The sequence below is a fragment of the Neltuma alba genome, unplaced genomic scaffold (genome assembly GCF_004799145.2).
Source record: "Neltuma alba isolate B1F8T4 unplaced genomic scaffold, ASM479914v2 tig00010087_pilon, whole genome shotgun sequence".
NCBI lineage: Eukaryota > Viridiplantae > Streptophyta > Magnoliopsida > Fabales > Fabaceae > Neltuma > Neltuma alba.
Window position 1 is genome coordinate 425,903 of NW_021635044.1, and position 15,947 is coordinate 441,849.

The following is a 15,947-nucleotide window of genomic DNA, read 5'->3' on the forward strand; positions in this document are numbered from 1 at the left end:
CCAAAGTTTCCCATATGAAATCCTCTTATTTCTATGCCATAACATATATTTGGCATTTTCTTCATTCGCAAACAAATACTTTAACCTTGGTATAATTGCAAGATGCCATAATACTTGTATAGGAGATTTCTTCGATTTGCATATTGGTGTCTCATATTGGGTTCCTCTCCTCATCTTTAAACTCTTTTCTATACAATATGCAATCATTAGGGCATGCATATTATAACATCCTAATTTTCTTATCACTTAGGTCTAGTAGATGTTTATTATGATCTAATTAAAAAAGGTTGAATATATATATAAGCAATTAAAATAATTATGATCTTAGGTATTTATGTGTGTGTGTGTGTGTGTATATGTGTGTCTATATATATATATATCATATATGAGAAAATGAATAAAATAACAATATTAAGAAGTCCCATATTGACTAAATAATTGGAAGATGGATAAAGTAGCAATGTTGAGAAGTCCCACATCAATCGGCTAAATGATGGGTAGATGAAGCTCTTGGGGGCTATATATAGGTGGTAGTAGAGGAGAGTTAAGAGTAAGTTAAATAATTTTCGCACAAAACTGAAATAGTCTTAGTAAAATGCTGTTTACGAGTTTGTGAACTATGGGATCCAGTTGCAATTCGGTTAGCTGGTCTTGGACTTCATACGCATCAATTTCAAAGGTTGGATCATCAATTTGATCTCCGAGTTACAAGTTATCAGGTACATTTTTAATTTATTTTTTTAGATTTGGTAGATAGAATACTAGATAATACATTAGTCTTTTTAAATTTGTTCACCGTTGGATTAACCCGAAATTTAGAGAGTAGACTTGTGTAAGACATTAAATTCAACAGTTGGATTAATAATTAGACTTCTACAGTAGGAATAAATTAACTCATATTGATGTTCTTTGTCTAAATTCTTCGAAAATATAACATAAGCTATAAATTGAGGGTTCTCTATCTTGGTTATGAATTTGGTGATTCAAATTATATAATTTAATAATTATAGATAATATAAGTTAAGGGAACCTAAGAATTAAATCTAAATTTTCATATATATGTTCTTACCCCAAACCTTAGAAAAAACTTTTCAAGCTAGAATTTTGAGTAATAGTGGAAAGTATTAGATGGAGAGTTAAAGGCTAGAAATTTGTGAGTAGTTTATTCTAATACTATAGAGATAATATTTTAATTTCAATCATAGATGTAAATACTACTATGGCATTTTTGAGTACGGGTCTCGTTTGTCTTTGACTATTAGCTAAGAGTCTAGGTAACTAAATTTCTATCTGTTACATGCTTTGGTATGAAGTTGGTGAGTGGTTTTACAACCAATTTTTGTACATATATATTTTTTATATAAACTGTCTTGTGGGATGCTATTTTGAAAAGGGTTGAAATTGTTTGTATTGTTAGAAATTAGTGATTATGACTGTGAGGTATTATTCTGGAATTCAGTTGATTACGTATATAGATGTGTTATTGTGAGTCTTGTGCCTCTAGTTTGGGTGAGGAAAGAAGATGATTGGAGTTACTGATATTTATATACTTACCACGTGGTATTGGCCTTCATACGAAGCTTTATGATTGGCTACTATAATTGTCCTATTAGTTCTGTAAGGGACTGCGACACCCCACTACGTCTTCAAGAGGGGACTCATGGTCCACAGAATACTCTATGGTCTTGGGTTGGTCCATATTACTAGTGTAGTGAGCTTGTCAGAGTAACCAATCAAATGAAAAGAACTTAGCCTATGGGTCTAGTCGACAGAAACAAAGAGGATATAAGAATGGATTTGGGGTTCATAGATTGCATATGACGTGAAATCTTCATTTAATATATATATTTATATATCTTTTGAATAAATAAAAAGTATGCTTATCTCTTTTGAAATTATCAGCTACATGAGATTGGCGGAAATATTTAACTTGTATGGTTATTACAAGTTTAACTGTTAAGTAAATGTCTATTGACTGTTATTAACTCTATGTATCCCACCTAACATCTTGCTAGCCCATGCTAGTGTGTATGATAGGTAGGGATTTAATTACTGAGACGTTGTCTCTTTCCTGTTGTTTAACATTTCTTACATGAAAGCTTAATAGAAAAGACGTTAGGGAAGGCTCGGGAGGAGTAAATCTACATTAGCAACTTGTAGCGTCTTCTTGATTTATGAGTTATGTTGTTTCTTGTATATTGTCACCTTAGGATAAACTGTGTTAATTGATTCATGTATTATTATATGTCCTTTGATTTGTAATGTTGTGGTATGCGTGCTAGTAGTTGGTCGGAGGCTTAGGATTGCATGTGATTTATTTATGAATTTATTATAAAATATGAATTAAAATTTTATTCTTACTATTTCGATTTATGAGCTATATTACATATTGTTTTATAACTATATTAGATGAGATTGATCTTTTCTTACATAGTTTGTATTTCAATGAGTTGAGAAAAGTTCTTTTATCCATGATAAGATGTATGATTAGGTACTGCTATTTTCTATCACGGATAATATTATTATATAATTAGTGTATATAATTGTGATATAATTTGAGTTTGTATTTAGCATGGTTTAGCTATAAAAAGTTATTTCTTAAAGTTACTATGAAAAAGTTAATTTTGTTGGTTTATTTAAAAAGGTTGTTTCACATATATCCTCTTATACTCAATACCCATTGCACATAATATTTTCTTCCCATCATCGTAGCTATTTGGGAGCACATTATCTTTAGGGAGCATATCCTTAAACAGCTGAAGTAATTCTGTAAAACTCTGGTCACTCCACCCATGTCATGCTTTTAAACTCACCAATTCCAACATTGTCTTTTAACAGTTTGGTAATTCTCGCACCATTAGCATAAAGGCTTATCTGCCTTACTGCATCATTTGCTCGTCCAAAAACCTCTTGACCAAGATCATGTTTCATATCCTCCATTATCAACTCATCAGTATTATTATGGACAAATGCCTCTTCACCTATTTAAATTCACTCAACCTTTCTAAATCTTTACCACGCCATGCCCATACTATATAATTCTTCACAAACCCATCACAGATTAAGTAAGTATATATATTGGAAGAACTTAGTCGCCTCCAATTCATATATTTCCATACAAGGGCAATAAAACCTTCCCTTGTTATCAGCACCACCATTTTGTTTAACAAACTCCAGAGAATCCTTTACCCCATTCAAACACTCAATGCCAGTTCGTTTAGCATTTATCAATCTATGATCTGTTATTATAACATCCAACTTTTAGTTAAGATATACTAGATAGCTTTAGTAGGCTACTCCTACTAAAGCAAAACAAAAATAAAAACAACCAAATTCACTGTTACTGTTTCATAATCCATACTCATTATAGAAATTAAACAAATAAAAAATAAAAAAAATACTTGTAAGCACAAAGACAACACCTGGGAACCAACCACAATTTCAAACTCACCTGCGTGAGAACACAAGCATGGGGGAAGCACCCAGAAATTGAAACTAAAACACGCTGAAGTCTAAACAAACTTCATTTGATTTCAAAGACCTGGAGATAGATGGAAACTCCACAACTCTATGTTCCTCTTTGGGTGACAGAAATAAAGGATGAACTGGGGCTAGAACTCAAAGCAAGAATGACAGAAGCAGGGGAAAATTTTGAGATTGAAGACGATGTCTGGTCACTGGGGTTCTTGAAATAGATTTACCCTTGCACAAAAGGAAGATTGAAGACGAAGTAGGGCATGACATCGCTAAAGATATTGACTAAGACTCTTAGTGCAGTAGGGGAAGGTGAGAACAAAATAGGTCTTCAGTTTCTACACCGGCCGTTTACTAATGATAATGTAAACGTGTTCTCCAAACTACTGTACATCGTACTCCTATATAGCAGGTGTAAACATTATTATCTACGATGGACATTTTATAATCCAGTGTAAAAATTGTACATTTACTTGCGAAAATACCATCACCTCATTTATTATACTAGTGTAAATAAGACAATGTAAAAAGGGTTTTTTTTTTTCCCTGGCTGTGTAACTTTACCATGACAATTAATACCATATTCCAATAACCAAGTGATCTTCTCCATAATCCAGATGATTGAGTGCGTTCATTTCTGCGATCTGAGATATAAATTACATGGTAAGTAAATGAAAAATTTTTCGTGGCTCATCAATAAAGTAATTGAATTGCACATAAATAAATATTGAACCATGACTAGTTTTTTAAAATGAGAGAGTTTTACCTCAATAATTGAAGTTTGTAAAATACTTGAAACAAATATGTGAGAATACACATTTATTAGTACAGATTTCACAATTTGGAAGAGATAAACATGGTTATTAATATAAAGCGTGTTTCCTAACCTTTCAAATCCATATTAACATTTGACAAAAACAGAAAATAAAGATAAAAAACCATAATTAAATAAGGAAAAATTTTAATTAGGTCCCACCTAAGGGAATTAAATACAAAAAAATCTCTTGAAATCATGAAATTATTTTAAAGTCCCAAGGCATCTTATTGCAATAAATTTTATTTGTTTAATTATCAAATTACCCTTCTTCTTTTTTTTTTTTAAATTTGTATTAACAACTGAAAGAGCAGTGGCTGACAACCTAAGGTGCAATGATTGATAACTATCGCGGTAGGTATTAACAATTCATGCATTACATTTTATGATGTGCTGAGAAAATGTGTTGTTAATACCTACCTCGATAGTTGTCAATCTTTGCAATCTTAAATTGTCAACGACTGCTCTTTCAGTTGTCAATACAAACTTAAAAAAAAAAGGACAATTTGATAATTAAACAAATAAAATTTATTGCAAAAGAGTCCATTGAGATTTCAAAATAATTTAATGATTTGAAAGGATTTTTTGTATTTAATTCCCTTGAGTGGGACCTAATTGCAATTTTCCTATTAAATAAAAATCCAACAAAGAAATTCTTTTCAGCGAAAAGAAAACAGTAATAAAAATACTAATATTATTCTTCTAAAAACTTGTTTTATTAAAGGAATTGACACAAAATGAATAACAGGCGCAGCGCAGAAGCCACAAATAACATGCATAACTCCAAAGTCATGAATGTGCAAGCGCTGCTCGGAGGCCACGAATATCCAGGTATACCTTAGAGGCTCCAAATATGCAAGTACGGCTTAGAGGCTACAAATAACTACTGCTACTCGAAGGCTACGAATGACATATGTGCGTAGTCCATTTGAATAAAAAATTGTTTACACAATCTTGTAAGAAATCATTTCTTTCAATTTATAAAAAATCATTTTGTAGACTTTAAAAATTTGGTCTTCTAAAGGATTCTGCAAAATATCCATGAGCCATATCTTAAAATGCCTTCTGGGCATGTGTAAAAGTTTGATTACAAAAGGGAAGGAATTAAATGAACAAAATTCTCATTTCATTTTCTTTCAAAAACTTTCACATGAAATTTTCTAGGCTGCTAATGCTCGAGAGAACATTAAGGAAAAATAAAATGTATACAAACATTTGAGGCAGAGTCTAGTAAGATATTAATTCTTGTTAGATTTTTGGACTTGGATCCGCCCTTGATGGGCCGGATTATTTGACCAGGTATAAAGAGAATATATCAGTCAAATATCCAAGCGATATTGTGATATGTTTGACTTGGTCAAACACCCTGAATCATATCCAATCGGTTACGATATAAATCTAATTAATTTATATTAAATTAATTAGATTATATTGTGTAGATTAAATATATATTAAGTATATATATTTAGAATTAATTGTGATTGATTCTGGATTTAAATTCAAATATCATGATATTATGAGATAAGAATATATTATATCTTATCTCGGATTTTATCTGATGGGCTCAGTGGATATTTTTATGCTACCCAAAATATCCCTGACAAAACCTATAAATAGAGGCTTCCCCCATCAGTTCAAATCACTCCAGTAGTAGAGCTTTCCTACTATCTCTCTCTCTCTCTCTCTTATTTTCTTTCTTGCAAAAGAGGTGCTCTGCTGTGCACTTAAAAGCTCAGACTTTTATAGTCTAGCTTAAGCGTGAGCTAAGAAGATCCGACCGACCCGACCCGAGATCCGACCCGGTATGTTTTCGATCCATTATGAAATTATTATTACATTGGTATCAGAGCCGAGATGTTCTTGAGGCTCTCAATATATGTGTGCATATATATATTACACGCTCATTTTTTTTTCCGCTGCATCGTGAATATGCCGTATGCAATTCAAACTCTATATGCTTGTGTTTTAAATTCACATACACACTCCGTTTATATAAGTGAAGTTCGAAAACATCACCTGTTATTCCGTAAGGCTTAAAAACGTGATCGAAATCTACTTTCTGAAGCTCCCAACGTCGGTCGTTCCAACCATTTTTTTGGGTCTTTAAAATTGATGTTTTTTAAAAGAAAATAAACCCATAGAGTTGTAGAGCACGAAAATACGAGTCCATAGACACCTAAAATGCATAAAACGGAGCTCAGAGGAGGAAGATACGGCGGTTCGAAAATGGCGGGTCGCGACGGACCCACCGGAGCTCCAGCCGGATCTGGGGCGACCCGGCTGGAGGTCAGGGACGACCTGACCAGCCCAAAACGGCGTCGTTTTGGGCTGGCCAGGACGCAGCGTTTCACTTTAAGTGAAACGCTGCGTTTCGGGTCCGTGGACCCGGATCCCCTGGAAGTCGGGTCGGTAGACCGACCCGACCGAAATTTAAAAAAAAAATTTTTGAAATAAAAAACAAGTTTTTTTTGAACATTTTTTTTGGACGCGCCATGTGGGCGTGTGGGGTCCACCTAGGGACCCTTTGGTCATAAAAAGCACATATATAGACTCCTTGAGACGTGAGGAATCAGTTGGAATAGGTCAGGTGACGGCGAGAGGCCGGAAAGGTGGCGCGTGTATGACACGCGCCGATCCCGAGAGTGGGCGAACCTAGCCCTAAAAAAAAAAAAATTTTTTTTGCTTATTGGGGCGCGTGAGGGCGCGTGAGGGGCTATTTTTGAGCCCTGTTTGACCTGAAATATTTCTAAAATCATGAGCTATGAATTAATATATTATGTGCTGTTTTTTTATGACTTTTTTGGGTACAAAAAAATAGCAAATAAATGTTTTTGAATATTTATTTTTTATTTTTCTTAACTTGTTCTTTTTGGGTTTAGGAAATGGCCAACTCAAACTCAAATACTAACTCCTCTTTTGGAAAATATCCAACTTATTCTCCTCTTTCTGATGATTCGAAATCTTCAAATTATTATGCTGCCGAAAGTACAAATAAAAGAAAAGCGCCTCAATCACAAGTAAACTCTAATGTACCTGAGAGGAGCAGTGGTAAAAGGAAATGTGTTCCTGACCAACAAGAGGAAGAAGTCTGCAGACCCAAGGACATAAATAGAACAGATAGCAGAAAAGCATGCTGATGAATACAAGCATCAAAAGTGCCTCTTTTCAAAATTGACTTATTATGCTAAACAAATTGTCAATGAGCAAGACGCACTCTTTTTCTCAAATATTGCAATCCAATACCGAGAGGAACTGGCGAGGAGGGGACACATATTTACTGAAGCATTTTTTAAACAAAGTCTCTGTAGATGCTGGAAAGATGTTAAAGAGGGTTTGAGAGAACCAATGATAAAATATATCATGAACGAATGAGTTTCTGTTCACATTTATTTCTTTTCATTTAATGTTTACTCTTGAGACTTTTTTTGGAATTATCCAAATTTCTTTTGTAAACATTTATGCTTCAATAAATAAAGTTTTTTTTAATTTCAAATGCTTTATTTGAGTGGGAGTTTCAGGAGGAAAACTCCAATTAGGGATATGTTCAAGGAAAGTCAGAGGTAAGAAAGGTAAGAGACTAACCAGGAGTAATGGGATGGGAGCCAACCTAGTTGTCTCCTGATCATGAAAATGGTGAAACTCTTATCCGGACGACCTATGACCTACTTGAATAAAGTGTGTGTATTGCATACCGTACTAAAATGCATTGTTGTCTATGTGATAGCACGATGTCTCAAAGAGGAATCAAGTCCACTATAGCTGACCTCGTAGGAGGTGACAAGCTGAACGGAGACAATTACAGCATGTGGCATCGTAAGATATCGTATGTCCTCGAAGAACAAGAAGTCACTGATGTGTTGACTACTTTTCTTCCAGAGCCTGAGGCGAATGCATCGCGAAGGGACCAGGACGGCTACGCGGCCTGGAAAAGAAGGGACACTATCGCCAGAATTACCATGCTGAGTGCCATGACTGACGATGTGTTGGTGCAATTCGAAACACACCCTTCAGCCTCTGCCATGTGGGCAGCACTGAAATCCGAATTTGACGGGACCTCTGCTGCGAGGCTTAGGAGACTCACCGTCAAACTTGATAATTTCAAGCTGGGTCCTAACACTCCCATAAGGCATCACCTAAGGGTAATGCAGAACTTAATCAGGGAGCTTAAGGAAGCCGGAGGCGCCTTATCTGATGAGCAACAGATTCAAGCTGTCATGAGATCTCTCCCAGCAAGTTGGGATACCATGAAGCACACCATTACTCATAATGAGAGTATAAAAACCTTTGCTGATGTAGCTCGCCACCTCCAATTGGAGGATGATCGGATGGAAACTGTGAAGCCTGTCAGTAAGGCATATTTAACTGAAGGAAAGGGAGGGGCAACCTCCCAAAACCAGTCCAAGAGAAGCAAAGGCTCTCAAAATAAGAAAGGCGGCCCTAAAGTGAAGAAAGGAAAGAGTTCCTTCAAGAAAGGCAAGAAACCTGCAAAGAAGCGGAACATAGCAACCGTCAAATGCTATGCTTGCCAACAAAAGGGGCATTATGCCAAGGACTGCCCTGAGCAGAAAAAAGTATTGGATTCAGATTCAATACATTTCTCTTATGTTTCTAGCACTGCGTTTATTGCTGAAACTAATCCTGTTTGGGTTATAGACTCAGGGGCCACAGACCACGTGAGCAAGGATCGTGGGAACTTCACAGAATTTCGTCAGTTACCAGCAAGAAGCAGATGGCTTTATGTTGGGAACAACGCGAGAGTAGAAGTCAAAGGGATCGGTACTTGTGAGCTGACCCTGCATGGAGGAAAGACCTTAGTCCTGCAAAATGTCCTCTACGCGCCGGAAATCCGACGAAATCTTGTGTCTGTTATTTCCTTAGTTAGATTTCATTTCAATGTCTTTTTTCATGATTTCACAGTAGACATTTCGTATGGGACCAATTTTTCAGTTTCTGGTTATGTTTCGGATGGTTTCTTTGTTTTAGAAAATTTCAATGATAATTTTTCTAGTTCTTGCTATGCGCTTTCTTCCGATGTCAATTACGATATATGGCACGCTAGATTAGGACATATTGGTCAAGAACGCATGACCAAACTGGCAAAAGAGGGTTTGCTAGGAAACGTGTCCAAAAAGGAAATGTCTCTGTGTGAACATTGCCTTGCTGGCAAGAGCACAAGGAAGCCTTTCGGAAAGGCAACCAGGGCTAACCATCCTCTTGAGTTGGTACACTCTGATATTTGCGGACCAATGAGTGTTAGGGCACGTCATGGAGCATGGTATTTTATTACCTTCATCGATGATTCTTCCCGATATGGCTATACTTACCTGATTTCCCACAAATCTGAGGCATTAGAGTGCTTTAGAAAATATCTCAATCTAGTGGAAAATCAGCTAGGTTCAAGAATCAAAGCCTTAAGAACTGACCGAGGCCGAGAATACCTCTCTGATCAGTTCAAGGAGCTCTGTGAAGAAAGGGGTATTGTTAGGCAACTAACAATCCCTGGCACTCCTCAACAGAACGGAGTTGCTGAAAGGAGAAATAGAACTCTCCTCGATATGGTTAGATCAATGATGGCACAAGCTGAGCTTCCAACCTCATATTGGGGAGATGCTCTTTTAACTGCCACATTCATACTTAACCGAGTGCCTTCTAAATCAGTCACTACAACCCCTTATGAATCATGGACAAACCGCAAACCGGATCTAAGCATCCTAAGACCATGGGGGTCAGCGGCCTATATTCGTGATTCTTCCCATAAATATGACAAGCTAGAACCAAGGGGCAAAAAGTGTATCTTCATAAGATACTCTGAGAACTCTAAGGGCTATGTCTTCATTGGTGAAAATGATGACGGCTCAGTGACTGAGATAGAGTCAAGGGACGCAACATTCATAGAAACCGAATATCCTAGCAAAGGGAGTATTGATCGAACAAGCCGTCTTTATGAGAATGATGGCAATGAGGTACAACAAAGTGTTCCTCAGTCTACTAATCCGAGTGGGAGGGTTGAGCCATTTTCACAACAAGGTTTAACCCAGTCACAGGAAGTAAGTCCTACAACAACCCCACTTAGGAGAAGTAACAGAGATAAAACTCCTAAGAGACGCTTCTCAATTGAAGGAGCAACCTTCATCGTTAGTCCAGAACACGATGAAGAAGACCCTGTAAGTGTTAAAGAAGCACTAACAGGACCTGCTAAGGAAAAATGGCAGAAGGCCTTACAAGAGGAAATGGATTCCATGGAATCCAACCAAGTATGGGAATTAGTTGATCTACCACCTGGCCGAAAGGCAATTGGGAGCAAGTGGGTTCTCAAGTACAAACGTAAGGCTGATGGATCAATTGATAAACCCAAAGCAAGGTTAGTTGCCAAAGGGTATACACAACGGGAAGGAGTGGATTACGCAGACACCTTCTCACCTGTTGTACGTTTCAACTCGATACGACTGATACTGGCTTTAGTAGCAAGTTTAGACTTAGAGTTACATCAGATGGATGTAAAAACCGCTTTCTTGAATGGAGAACTAGATGAGGAAATCTATATGGAACAGCCTGAGGGCTTCATACAGAAAGGGAACGAACAAAAGGTTTGTAAACTCTTGAGATCCATTTATGGACTCAAGCAATCATCTAGGCAGTGGTACTTAAGGTTCCACAAAGCCATAAGCTCCTATGACTTTGAAATGATCGAGGAAGATCACTGTGTTTATATCAAGCGGTTTGGAGACAACTTTGTCATTCTATCCCTCTATGTCGATGACATACTACTGGCTGGTACCAATCTGAAACTAATAAAGATGATCAAAGAGTGGTTATCCTTGAACTTCGAGATGAAAGACATGGGCGAAGCAGAATATATCTTAGGTGTTAAGATAAGAAGAGATCGTTCTAGAAAATTGCTGTCATTGTCACAAAAGGCATACATAGCAAAGATTCTTGAGCGTTTCAATATGAGAGACTGCAAGCCTATGGATACCCCTGTGGTTAAGGGACATAACCTAAGTGAGGAAATGCGCCCTACAAAACAATGCGATATAGAACGCATGAAGAGAGTCCCATACTCAAGTGCCGTTGGCAGCCTAATGTACGCCATGTTGTGTACCAGGCCAGACATATGCTTCGCAGTCGGACTTGTGAGTCGATTCCAATCCAATCCAGGAGTCAAACACTGGGAAGCTGTAAAGAGGATTATGAGATATCTAAAAGGAACCATGGACTATGAGCTATGCTATCAAGGAAATGGCCTTCGTGCGGAGGGTTATTCCGATGCTGATTGGGCAGGAGACCTGGACGAGCGACACTCGACGTCAGGCTATGCTTTCCTACTGAATAACGGAGCAATCTCCTGGAGCAGCAAGAAACAAACGTGTGTGTCTCTTTCATCCATGGAAGCGGAATATGTAGCTTGTTCTGCAGCTGTCCAAGAAGCTGTATGGCTCAAAAGGTTCTTAGTACGATTGGGAATCCATGGTGGGAGTGAGGGACCAACTCTGATTCACTACGATAGTCAAGCAGCAATAGCCTATGCAAAGGACCCTAAGTACCACAATCGTACTAAGCATATAGACATAAAGTATCACTTTGTAAGGGATATGATCGCTAAGAAACAAGTGACAGTTCAATACTTGTCCACTCATAAGATGTTGGCAGATCCCCTAACCAAGCCTATAGCTAGAGATCCTTTCGTTAAGCATGTAAAGGCCTTGGGCATGCGTAGAGCATGATGTATTGAACTCCTTTTTCTTTTTGATCCTTTTGTTCAAATACGCAGGCACAAGGCATGTTGTACTGAACCTTTTCCTCTTACTTAGTAATTCAATGCATTTTATCCAGTTCAAAGAAATTTTTCTTGTATATTTGTGTATTTATACATGCATAGGCACAAGGTATGCAATACAATTATGTCGTACAGGTCACAAGGTTGGCTCACTCACACGAGCAACCGCCTCGCTATGTTCTCATGGGATATAGAAGGTTTGACAGCAGATGATCACCATGAGATGGTAGAGAAGAATCACTGCACAAATGTCACCTCAGCTAGACTGAGATGAGACCCATAAAAGTTTGGGCCGAATCATGGATAATGTGTCATCCATGAGACCTGTAGCCAGACAAGGAACTCTTTACTAATGAGACGTCATATATAGTTGTGATGAAAGAGCTCCTGGTTCAAATGTTGGAGTGCATTTGGAACTTAAGTCTGTATGGTGCTATTAAAACCAAAAGCGACATACTCCACTTGGTGGATTGAGCACCATAACATGCAATTCATACTGCATGAGCTCACTCAAATCCGCAATAAGGGACGTAGATGGAAGATCCCTGATCCATTACGGTGTGAGTCCCAGAAAGGAAATAAACCTTTCATAATGCCCTTAAGACTTAGACAACATCACAAGGTTTTGGTTTAGTGGCAGCTACTCTAGCCTAAACCCCATGGTCAAGAATGATGCGATCTAACGGGCCAAGACTGAGAAAGCGACTATGCCAAATCTAAATGATGAATAGTCAGAAGGAAGATTTATCCTGAAATACACATCTACGTTGGTGTCTGTGACATGTCCCTTGCAGGTTGAACAGAACAACTAAGCAAGTGTGGATACCATACGTATAAAAAGGCAATCTGAGTAAACAAAATAACTCGAGAGGGATTAGATATGCCACAAGTAAAGTGTATGGATAAAACTAGGGCATTCGAGGCAACAAGCATACAATTTGCAGGTACACCAAGGGTGTTCTTGTGTGCTGGTCCTACATAAAGGATTCCTAGTGCACAGACGCCCGAATCGATGACGTCATGCCCACGCGGTCACGGCAGACACCTAGTATGAAGCAATGAAAGATTTAGCTATCACACGATGGGCAGCCCATCAAGTGCGAGTGGGAGATGTTAGATTTTTGGGCTTGGATCCGCCCTTGATGGGCCGGATTATTTGACCAGGTATAAAGAGAATATATCAGTCAAATATCCAAGCGATATTGTGATATGTTTGACTTGGTCAAACACCCTGAATCATATCCAATCGGTTACGATATAAATCTAATTAATTTATATTAAATTAATTAGATTATATTGTGTAGATTAAATATATATTAAGTATATATATTTAGAATTAATTGTGATTGATTCTGGATTTAAATTCAAATATCATGATATTATGAGATAAGAATATATTATATCTTATCTCGGATTTTATCTGATGGGCTCAGTGGATATTTTTATGCTACCCAAAATATCCCTGACAAAACCTATAAATAGAGGCTTCCCCCATCAGTTCAAATCACTCCAGTAGTAGAGCTTTCCTACTATCTCTCTCTCTCTCTCTCTTATTTTCTTTCTTGCAAAAGAGGTGCTCTGCTGTGCACTTAAAAGCTCAGACTTTTATAGTCTAGCTTAAGCGTGAGCTAAGAAGATCCGATCCGACCCGACCCGACCCGAGATCCGACCCGGTATGTTTTCGATCCATTCTGAAATTATTATTACAATTCTAAATCAATTGGGATGTCATTTACGCACAAGCTTCTCTTTTCGTATCCTTAACACCAAACTAATAAACTGAACAAATTATGAACTATATTTCCCATCCTTATAACACAGAATTTAAGCATTTACAAATAAAAAAGCCTAACTAAAACTACATCCGGCACCAATAACTAGCAAATATATTAATATTTTGTCCTCTGAGACATTTTAACAAATACGTAGTACACATTAATCCGGTAACATAAAGTTAGTTTCATAACATATAAGCTCCCTTCTTGCAACTTCCAAACCTCCTATTAAACTTTCTAGAGCTTCCACATCATCAATTTTCCACACTTCACAGTCCACAATTCAAAACAACAGGGAGAATAAGACGCAATACTTTATATCAAATTCATTTAGATGCCACCAAAAAATAAAAAGATTAAAAGCGGAAATAGGTCATGAGTGATGGTTCTAGTTCCCGACAATTTTGGCCAACAAAAATTATTCCTAATTCCTTCTCATTAAAGAAAAAAACAATAATCCAAACATATCTTCCCCCTCAAAACTTGTTTCTGAAAAATAATTTCTTAAAATTACTGTCACAACACAAAAATTTAAAACTTATAAATAATAGTATAACTATAATTAATATAAATTAACTGAATTACATTTTTAAAGCTTATTACATTTTAACTATCCAGTTAAATTTAAATTTAATAAGACCAATACATTTAATTAATCTGTCGTTCCTCTTGTCTCGGCAGAGTGCAGCATTGGTTCTAGTGTTCTGTGGGTTGGGTGAAGAAGTAAAATGCAAGCCGTCTTGTCGCAATTAGAGTTATGAAATATTTTGTGATGCAAAATCACAAAATACTTCTACAAAATACTCTTGGCTTGCTGGATATGTGCGTTAAAAAATATTTAAGAAAATTGGATGTTCCTAGAAAAATAATTTAGCGTATTAAATGATAACAAAACACTTTATTTTAGGGTCTATTATTATTCATCTAGTCACAAAATGCTTTAGACATTAGACATACATAAAAAAAATTGAGATATTAGGTTACTTGGTTCAAAAGTAACTCTAACACAGTGTAATTTTGATAAGTTTTTTTTTTGGGGGGAATAAAGGTTTCTCATTGCTTAGCACTTGAAATGCCGCATTTTGAGTCCTAAGCATTGCGTGCTCATCAAGCTGATGGGCACAAAATGCAAACGCCTTACAGTGGGTTTTCTTTTGATAGAGTTTAGCTTCTTTTCTTCATGCCCTTTTTAGTCTAAGTTGGAAACTTTATAAATTGATGTATCATACATAAAGCATTATAATTTCATTTTTTTTAATTCTAAAGTTAAATTTGTATTTGAAATTTAGGTAAAGGTACAAAAATACTCATGAAATTTTACCCAAATTGCTCCCACCATTGTAAGCTTTCTGAAAATGCAAAAGTACTCATAAACTTGCAAAACCAGAGCAAAAATAATACAATTGTTAAATTTACCTAATAAACATTACTTTTTGCATCGGGACTCATGCTATTATTGTGAAAGTACTAATCCCTAACTCAAAAAAAGGAGATAAATTATGCAAAAATACCTGTAAACTTTTAATCGAAGTAAGTCAAACACCATACGTGTTTTTTTGCAAGTGTATAAGTACTCCTAACCTTGCAAATAAATTAATTTTTTTTCAATTTTAGCCAAAAAAAACTCTATTAAATTTTATTATTCTATTATAATGCTAATTGATTTTGATCGAATCCACATGCCTCAGAAGTAAAGATCACAAATTAACAAAGGATTACATTAAAGTGGTGCAATCTCAGGTCATTTCACTCATAGAGCCTTATTTGAATCCTAGATAGCTGATTGAGCCCAATTCTTTTGTGTCTTTTCATGTCATTTTGAGGGCTTTTACATAGTTAGTGGCTCTTTTGGTGCTAATTATGCTTGATTTAGATTAAAGGTTCTTGCTTTCAATTAGTATCTTTTTTATGATAAAATTGTCATAATTGGTTATTAATTTCTAGGACAGTTAATACTTCAAATTGTTGCTTTTCATTGCAGGACATTTAAGAATTAGAACCATGATTGGAGACCAAGGAATTACACAACACAAGACTCAAAGTATTGATTCTGGACCTGTTCACTGTGGCTATGCGCCGCAGCGCAATTGGAAGATGTGCATCAGTG